General features: G+C 43.4%; 1 long non-coding RNA gene across 1 annotated transcript; it reads right to left on the minus strand.

Moving 5' to 3' along the window:
* Positions 1-800: 800 nt before the first annotated feature.
* On the minus strand, positions 801-6,871 carry LOC132342312 (uncharacterized). The gene is made up of 2 exons (XR_009490633.1): positions 5,739-6,871; positions 801-1,112 (listed from the first exon to the last, which is right to left on the minus strand). It is a non-coding gene; the product is annotated as an uncharacterized lncRNA (long non-coding RNA).
* Positions 6,872-8,399: the final 1,528 nt, after the last annotated feature.

Consider the following 8,399-nt stretch of genomic DNA (forward strand, 5'->3'; position numbering starts at 1 on the left):
ACTGAGCCTCCTGGGAATCCCATATTACACATCAGGCTTTTTTTAAATACAGGAGAGGCAAAGATAGAGAAAACAGAAGAAATCCCTTCTCTCCCAGACCTCACGAGCCAATACGGACAGCAGACAGTAAGGCAAATAGATGAAAGAGATCAGGTCAGATAGCAGTAAGCCATATGGATGCAGAGGAAACAAGATAATGTATGAAGAGGCAGTTTAGGTACAGAAATAGGTAAAAGGAGAGACAATTAAATTGGTTGTCAAGGAAGACGGTTGAGCCACCCATGAAAAGATCACATCTATTAAGCACCCACTTTATATATACACTTATTTAATCTTCTCCGCCCTGTTATTCTAGTTGAGAAAACTGAGGCTAACAGCTGAGTAGCTTGCCCTTGGAGGAGCCCAGAAGGATCTGCAAGCAGTCGTACCTGGTTCCAAAGGCTGGACTCTCCCGCTCACAGCATACACAGTAAGATGACTTAGGAGTCGCCTCAGAAATTTAAAGCATCTCAGTCTCACACACTTGATTTGGGGCCCAAACTTGTATTAAAAGGCAGATTAAATTTTAACAAGGTATTACAACATCAAAATCTGCTTTGATGACCTGAAGTTTGAAATTACCATAGTTTGCATCTTTAACATTAAACAAGGTTTTTAAAAAATTCTTTCACATTTTGTTTCTAAACACGAGAAGGTTTCAGGCTGTTACTTCCAAGCATCTCTCTGCAAACAAAACCTTCGTGAATAATATTTATTCCCAACAAATGAAAGCCAAAATGAAATGCTCTTTTTTTTTTTTCTTTCTTTTTAATATTGGTTTTTGAAGTACCAGAGAAGGCTCAGAGTGCTGTCTCAGAATTTTGATTCACTAAATGCAGCTAGCTTGCTGATTTGATCAAGACGATCATGGGTCAAATCATTCTTGTTATCTTTCTCAATTCCAACACAAGTGTTCCTTGCGCTTCCTGTTTCCAACCAGTGGTCCATTAGGCGTGAAAGCGAATGTAATATGATTCTTGGTGGTAATGGTTTCATCCATGTGACGTGCGCACGCCCACCAGAGGCCCCCAGCATGCGCTCCTCCATGTGCATCCTGAGCTCCAGCTGTTCCTCTTAGAGGGAAAAGAGGTTTAAATACTTGCTCTGTTCCTGGACTATTGTGAGCCACCACTGGAGACAGAGACCTTGGAGAAAACTGCCCACCATGACCCAGCAGGGAGGAGAGGGGAGGTTCTGGGGGGGCAGTGAGGGGAGATCAGGAGGAGGCGGTTAGGCACTTGTACAATTCCAGTGGAGGAGAGAGGGCTTCTGGGGGCAGTGAGGGGAGATCAGAAGGAGGTGGTCAGGCACTTGTACAATTCCGGTGGAGGAGAGAGGGCTTCTGGGGGGCAGTGAGGGGAGATCAGAAGGAGGTGGTCAGGCACTTGTACAATTCTGGTGGAGGAGAGGGGGCTTCTGGGGGGCAGTGAGGGGAGATCAGAAGGAGGCGGTCAGGCACTTGCACAATTCTGGTGGAGGAGAGGGGGCTTCCTTCTGTTTCCCACCCTTCCTGCCCTCTGGCCTTCCCCTGGGCATGGGCTGGGACACACACACACACAGAGTAACCCAACTTTTCCATGAATCAGTGGTCAGGACAATACTGCACCTCTTCCTAGACCCTAAAGCCTCCCCACATGAGCCTTCACTAACTTACTGGGCCTGGGTCCAGGTTTGTGCCAGCAGGCAGTGCCACTTGGCACGTGTTGTCTTGTGCTTGGCATCTCCAACTGTGTCTGTCTGAGTTGGGTCTGAGGATCTGCTTTTTTATAATAACTTGGGTTGGAGCAAAGACTTTATTTTCAGGAATTCTTTTTTTCTTTCTTCTTTTAGAAAGAAAAGAAGTTTGGAGGAAACAAAAAACAACAGACATGGAGACCTCAAATAACTTGTCTGTGCCTCAGTTACTTCATCTGTGCCCGCATGCACGTGTGCATGACTGCGTGCCTGCTCAGTTGCTCAGTCGTGTTCGACTTTTTGCGACCCCATGGACCAAGCTTTTCTGTCCATGGAATTTTCCAGGCAAGAATACTGGAGTGGGGTGCCACTTCCTTCTCCAGGGGAACTTCCTGACCCAGGGGTAGAACCCACGTCTCCTGCATCTCTTGCGTTGGCAGACGGGTTCTTTATATGATTATAACAGTATCCACCTCATAGGTTCAGAGTTCAATGTGTTAACACAGGGGCCTGACCCACTCTGTTGATCTGAATCAGACTATAAAACAAAAAAGGAATCTTACTTAAGACAACTCTAGAAACTGTAGGAAAGAAACAGTTTTATTTTTTTCACTTAACATTTTTCCCTGTAAGTATTTATATTCATATGTTTTATTTTTATCACATGATCATTTCATTATGCTGCCATTACTTGGTTGCTTTATTATTAGATTTTTTTAACATTTTAGTTAATGTTATTGAATAAACTGTGCATGCACAGGGCATAACAAAAAAACAAAGAGACATCACTGATTCACCAGCTTTTAAAAATTTTTTTATCTCTTTGGAATTCCTGAGCATCTTCCATTTTTAATTTAATTTTTATTTTGTACTAGAATATAGTTGATTTATAATGTTGTGTTAGATTCAAGCGTACAGCAAAGTGGTTCAGTTTTTCATATACATATTTCCATCCTTCGAGATTCTTTTCCTATATCACATCATATGATATTGCTTATATGGTGAGTCCAAAAAATGATACAAATGAACTTATTTACAAAACAGAAACACTCACAGACTTAGAAAACAAAGTTTATGGTTACCAGGGAGAAGGAGTGAAAAGAAGGGATAGATTGGGAGTTTGGGATTGACATATACACAGTACTATATTTAAAATAAATAACAAACAAGGACCTACTGTGTAGCACATGGAACTAATACTCTGTAATAACCCAAATGGGAAAAGAATTTGGAATAGAACAGATACTTGTATGGGTATAACTGAATCACTTTGCAATACACGTGAAACAAAATGTTAATCAACTATGTGCATGAGTGTGCTCAGTCACTTCAGTCGTGTCCAACTCTGTGCAACCCTATAGACTATGGCCTGCCAGGCTCCTCTGTCCACGGGATTCCCCGGGGAAGAATACTGGAGTGGGTTGCTATGCTCTCCAGGGGATCTTCCCGACCTAGGGATTGAACCCTAGGTGTTACGTGTCCTAGATTGGAAGGCAGGTTCTTTACCACTAATGCTAGCTGGGAATCAACTGTCAGTTCAGTTCAGTTCAGTTGCTCAGTCGTGTCTGACTGTTTCTGACCCCATGGACTGCAGCACGCCAGGCTTCCCTGTCCATTACCAACTCCCAGAGCTTGCTCACATTCACGTCCATCAAGTCGGTGATGCCATCCAACCATCTCATCCTCTTTCGTCCCCTTCTCCTCCTGCCTTCAATCTTGCCCAGCACCACGGTCTTTTCCAATGGTCAGTTCTCTGCACGGCCAAAGTATTGGAACTTCAGCTTCAGCATCAGTCTTTCCAATGAATATTCAGGACTGATTTCCTTTAGGATGGACTGGTTGGATCTCCGTGCAGTCCAGGGGACTCTCAGGAGTCTTCTCCAACACCACAGTTCAAAAGCATCAATTCTTCAGTGCTCAACTTCCTTTATGGTCCAACTTTCTCATTCATGCATGACTAGTGGAAAAACCATAGCTTTGACTAGACAAACTTTTGTCGGTGAAGTTATGTCTCTGCTTTTTAATATGCTGTCTAGGTTTGTCATAGTTTTTCTTCCAAGGAGCAAGCATCTTTTAATTTCAAGGCTGCAGTCACCGTCTGCAGTGATTTTGGAGCCCAAGAAAATGCTATACTCCAATATAAAATAAAATTTTTAAAAAATAAAGAAATAGTTTAAAATCTCTAGGAGTAGTAAAATTTTAGAACTTCTTTCTTATTATCTCAGCATAGAGTCAACCATGTAGAGAAAGTTTATACTCACGGCTAATTAGCTTCTCCTACTGCACATCTGATGCTGGGAGGGATTGGGGGCAGGAGGAGAAGGGGATGACAGAGGATGAGACGGCTGGATGGCATCACTGACTCGATGGACATGAGTCTAAGTGGACTCCGGGAGTTGATGATGGACAGGGAGGCCTGGCGTGCTGCGATTCATGGGGTCGCAAAGAGTCGGACACGACTGAGTGATTGATCTGGTCTGATCTGACTGCATATCTTTGCACTGATCACTGAGGAAGGCTTTCTTATCTCACCTTGCTAGTCTTTAGAACTCTGCATTCAGATGCTTATATCTTTCCTTTTCTCCTTTGCTTTTCGCTTCTCTTCTTTTCACAGCTATTTGTAAGGCCTCCCCAGACAGCCATTGTGCTTTTTTGCATTTCTTTCCATGGGGATGGTCTTGATCCCTGTCTCCTGTACAATGTCATGAACCTCAGTCCATGGTTCATCAGGCACTCTATCTATCAGATCTAGTCCCTTAAATCTATTTCTCACTTCCACTGTATAATCATAAGGGATTTGATTTAGGTCATACCTGAATGGTCTAGTGGTTTTCCCTACTTTCTTCAATTTCAGTCTGAATTTGGCAATAAGGAGTTCATGATCTGAGCCACAGTCAGCTCCTGGTCTTGTTTTTGCTGACTGTATACAGCTTCTCCATCTTTGGCTGCAAAGAATATAATCAATCTGATTTTGGTGTTGACCATCTGGTGATGTCCATGTGTAGAGTCTTCTCTTGTGTTGTTGGAAGAGGGTGTTTGTTATGACCAGTGCATTCTCTTGGCAAAACTCTATTAGCCTTTGCCCTGCTTCATTCCATATTCCAAAGCCAAATTTGCCTGTTACTCCAGGTGTTTCTTGACTTCCTACTTTTGCATTCCAGTCCCCTGTAATGAAAAGGATATCTTTTTTGGGTGTTAGTTCTAAAAGGTCTTGTAGGTCTTCATAGAACCATTCAACTTCAGCTTCTTCAGCATTACTGGTTGGGGCATAGACTTGGATTACTGTGATATTGAATGGTTTGCCTTGGAAACAAACAGAGATCATTCTGTCGTTTTTGAGATTGCATCCAAGTACTGCATTTTGGACTCTTTTGTTGACCATGATGGCTACTCCATTTCTTCTGAGGGATTCCTGCCCGCAGTAGTAGATATAATGGTCATCTGAGTTAAATTCACCCATTCCAGTCCATTTGAGTTCGCTGATTCCTAGAATGTCAACGTTCACTCTTGCCATCTCTTGTTTGACCACTTCCAATTTGCCTTGATTCATGGACCTAACATTCCAGGTTCCTATGCAATATTGCTCTTTATAGTATCAGACCTTGCTTCTATCACCAGTCACATCCACAACTGGGTATTGTTTTTGCTTTGGCTCCATCCTGTCATTCTTTCTGGAGTTATTTCTCCACTGATCTCCAGTAGCATATTGGGCACCTACTGACCTGGGGAGTTCCTCTTTCATTTTCCTATCATTTTGCCTTTTCATACTGTTCATGGGGTTCTCGAGGCAAGAATACTGAAGTGGTTTGCCATTCCCTTCTCCAGTGGACCACATTCTGTCAGACCTCTCCACCATGACCCACCCGTCTTGGGTGGCCCCACAGGGCATGGCTTAGTTTCACTGAGTTAGACCAGGCTGTGGTCTGTGTGATTAGATTGACTAGTTTTCTGTGATTATGGTTTCAGTGTGTCTCCCCTCTGATGCCCTCTCACAACACTTACCGTCTTACTTGGGTTTCTCTTACCTTGGGCGTGGGGTATCTTTTCACAGCTGCTCCAGCAAAGCACAGCTACTCCTCCTCACCTTGGACAAGGGGTATCTTCTCATCGCTGCCCCTCCTGACCTTGAACGTGGAGTGGCTTTGATCCTCAGCAATCAATGCAAAGAAATAGAGGAAAACAATAGAATGGGAAAGACTAGAGATCTCTTCAAGAAAATTAGAGATACCAAGGGAACATTTCATGCAAAGATGGGCTTGATAAAGGACAGAAATGGTATGGACCTAACAGAAGCAGAAGATATTAAGAAGAGGTGGCAAGAATACACAGAAGAACTGTACAATAAAGATCTTCATGACCAAGATAATCACGATGGTGTGATCACTCACCTAGAGCCAGACACCCTGGAATGTGAAGTTAAGTGGACCTTAGAAAGCATCACTATGAACAATGCTAGTGGAGGTGATGGAATTCCAGTTGAGCTCTTTCAAATCCTGAAAGATGATGCTGTGAAAGTGCTGCACTCAATATGCCAGCAAATTTGGAAAACTCAGCAGTGGCCACAGGACTGGAAAGGGTCAGTTTTCATTCCAACCCCAAAGAAAGGCAATGCCAAAGAATGCTCAAACTACCGCACAATTGCACTCATCTCACACGCTAGTAAAGTAATGCTCAAAATTTTCCAAGCCAGGCTTCAGGAATACGTGAACCATGAACTTCCTGATGTTCAAGCTGGTTTTAGAAAAGGCAGAGGAACCAGAGATCAAATTGCCAACATCCGCTGGATCATGGAAAAAGCAAGAGAGTTCCAGGAAAGCATCTATTTCTGATTTATTGACTATGCTAAAGCCTTTGACTGTGTGGATCACAATAAACTGTGGAAAATTCTTCAAGAGTTGGGAACACCAGACCACCTGACCAGCCTCTTGAGAAACCTATATGCAGGTCAGGAAGCAACAGTTAGAACTGGACATGGAACAACAGACTGGTTCCAAATAGGAAAAGGAGTACGTCAAGGCTGTATATTGTCACCCTGTTTATTTAACTTCTATGCAGAGTACATAATGAGAAACACTGGGCTGGAAGAAGCACAAGCTGGAATCAAGATTGCCAGGAGAAATATCAATAACCTCAGATATGCAGATGACACCACCCTTATGGCAGAAAGTGAAGAGGAACTCAAAAGCCTCTTGATGAAAGTGAAAGTGGAGAGTGAAAAAGTTGGCTTAAAGCTCAACATTCAGAAAACGAAGATCATGGCATCCGGTCCCACCACTTCATGGGAAATAGATGGGGAAACAGTGGAAACAGTGTCAGACTTTATTTTTCTGGGCTCCAAAATCACTGCAGATGGTGATTGCAGCCATGAAATTAAAAGACGCTTACTCCTTGGAAGGAAAGTTATGACCAACTTAGCATATTCAAAAGCAGAGACATTACTTTGCCAACAAATGTCCATCTAGTCAAGACTATGGTTTTTCCAGTAGTCATGTATGGATGTGAGAGTTGGACTGTGAAGAAAGCTGAGTGCTGAAGAATTGATGGTTTTGAACTGTGGTGTTGGAGAAGACTCTTGACAGTCCCTTGGACTGCAAGGAGATCCAACCAGTCCATTCTAAAGGAGATCAGCCCTGGGTGTTCTTTGGAAGGAATGATGCTAAAGCTGCAACTCCAGTTACTTTGGCCACCTCATGTAAAGAGTTGACTCACTGGAAAAGACTCTGATCCTGGGAGGGATTGGGGGCAGGAGGAGAAGGGGACGACAGAGGATGAGACAGCTGGATGGCATCACTGACTCGATGGACGTGAGTCTGAATCAACTCCAGGAGTTGGTAATGGACAGGGAGGCCTGGCGTGCTGCAATTCATGGGGTCACAAAGAGTCGGACACGACTGAGCAACTGAACTGAACTGAACTGAACTGCACATCTTACTTTTCTGCTGGAAGTAAACAAAATCATATTCAAATCTTGATGTCACTATCCTTACTTAGCTGTATGCCCTTAGACCAGTCCCCTAACTTTCTGGGCACCCATTTCCTTATCTGGAAAATGAAAATGTGCATCTACTGTAAAGGGCTGTTGTAATGGCTGAGTGAATGTAGCACATGGCACATTGCACATCTCAAGGAAAGGAATTGTTAAGAAATAGTTTTACTACAAAAACTCCCTGGTGGCTCAGATGGTAAAGAATCTGCCTGCAGTACAGGAGACCTGGGTTTGATCCCTAGGTTGGGAAGGTCCCCTGAAGAAGGGAATGGCTACTCACTCCAGTATTCTTGCCTAGAGAAGTCTATGGACAGAGGAGCATGGCAAGCTACAGTCCATGGAGTCGCAAAGAGTTGGACATGACTGAGTGACTGCACTTTCACAAAACCAAAACTTCAGAGTTACTAAAGATACTCTTGTTCTCCTCAAAAATCAACATTCCTGTTGCCTCAAACTGTTCCTAATTTTCTAATCCCTTTTTTCAAACTAGTGATTCTTGAGCTCCTTGGGGTTCTTAGCCCTACTGAGAATCCAATGAAAATTTCAAACCCTCTTCACCCAGAAGTTTATCAGGAAGACTTTGTGCACAATTTCAAGAGGTTCAAGAACTTTCCCAAACCCATCCACATGCCCCTCAGAAAGTTCAAGGACCCCCAGCAGGAAACTTTAGTTTTGAGAATTCCCCCACTTCCTCCCACCA

This window comes from Bos taurus, chromosome 15 (genome assembly GCF_002263795.3).
Source record: "Bos taurus isolate L1 Dominette 01449 registration number 42190680 breed Hereford chromosome 15, ARS-UCD2.0, whole genome shotgun sequence".
In the NCBI taxonomy this organism is placed as follows: domain Eukaryota; kingdom Metazoa; phylum Chordata; class Mammalia; order Artiodactyla; family Bovidae; genus Bos; species Bos taurus.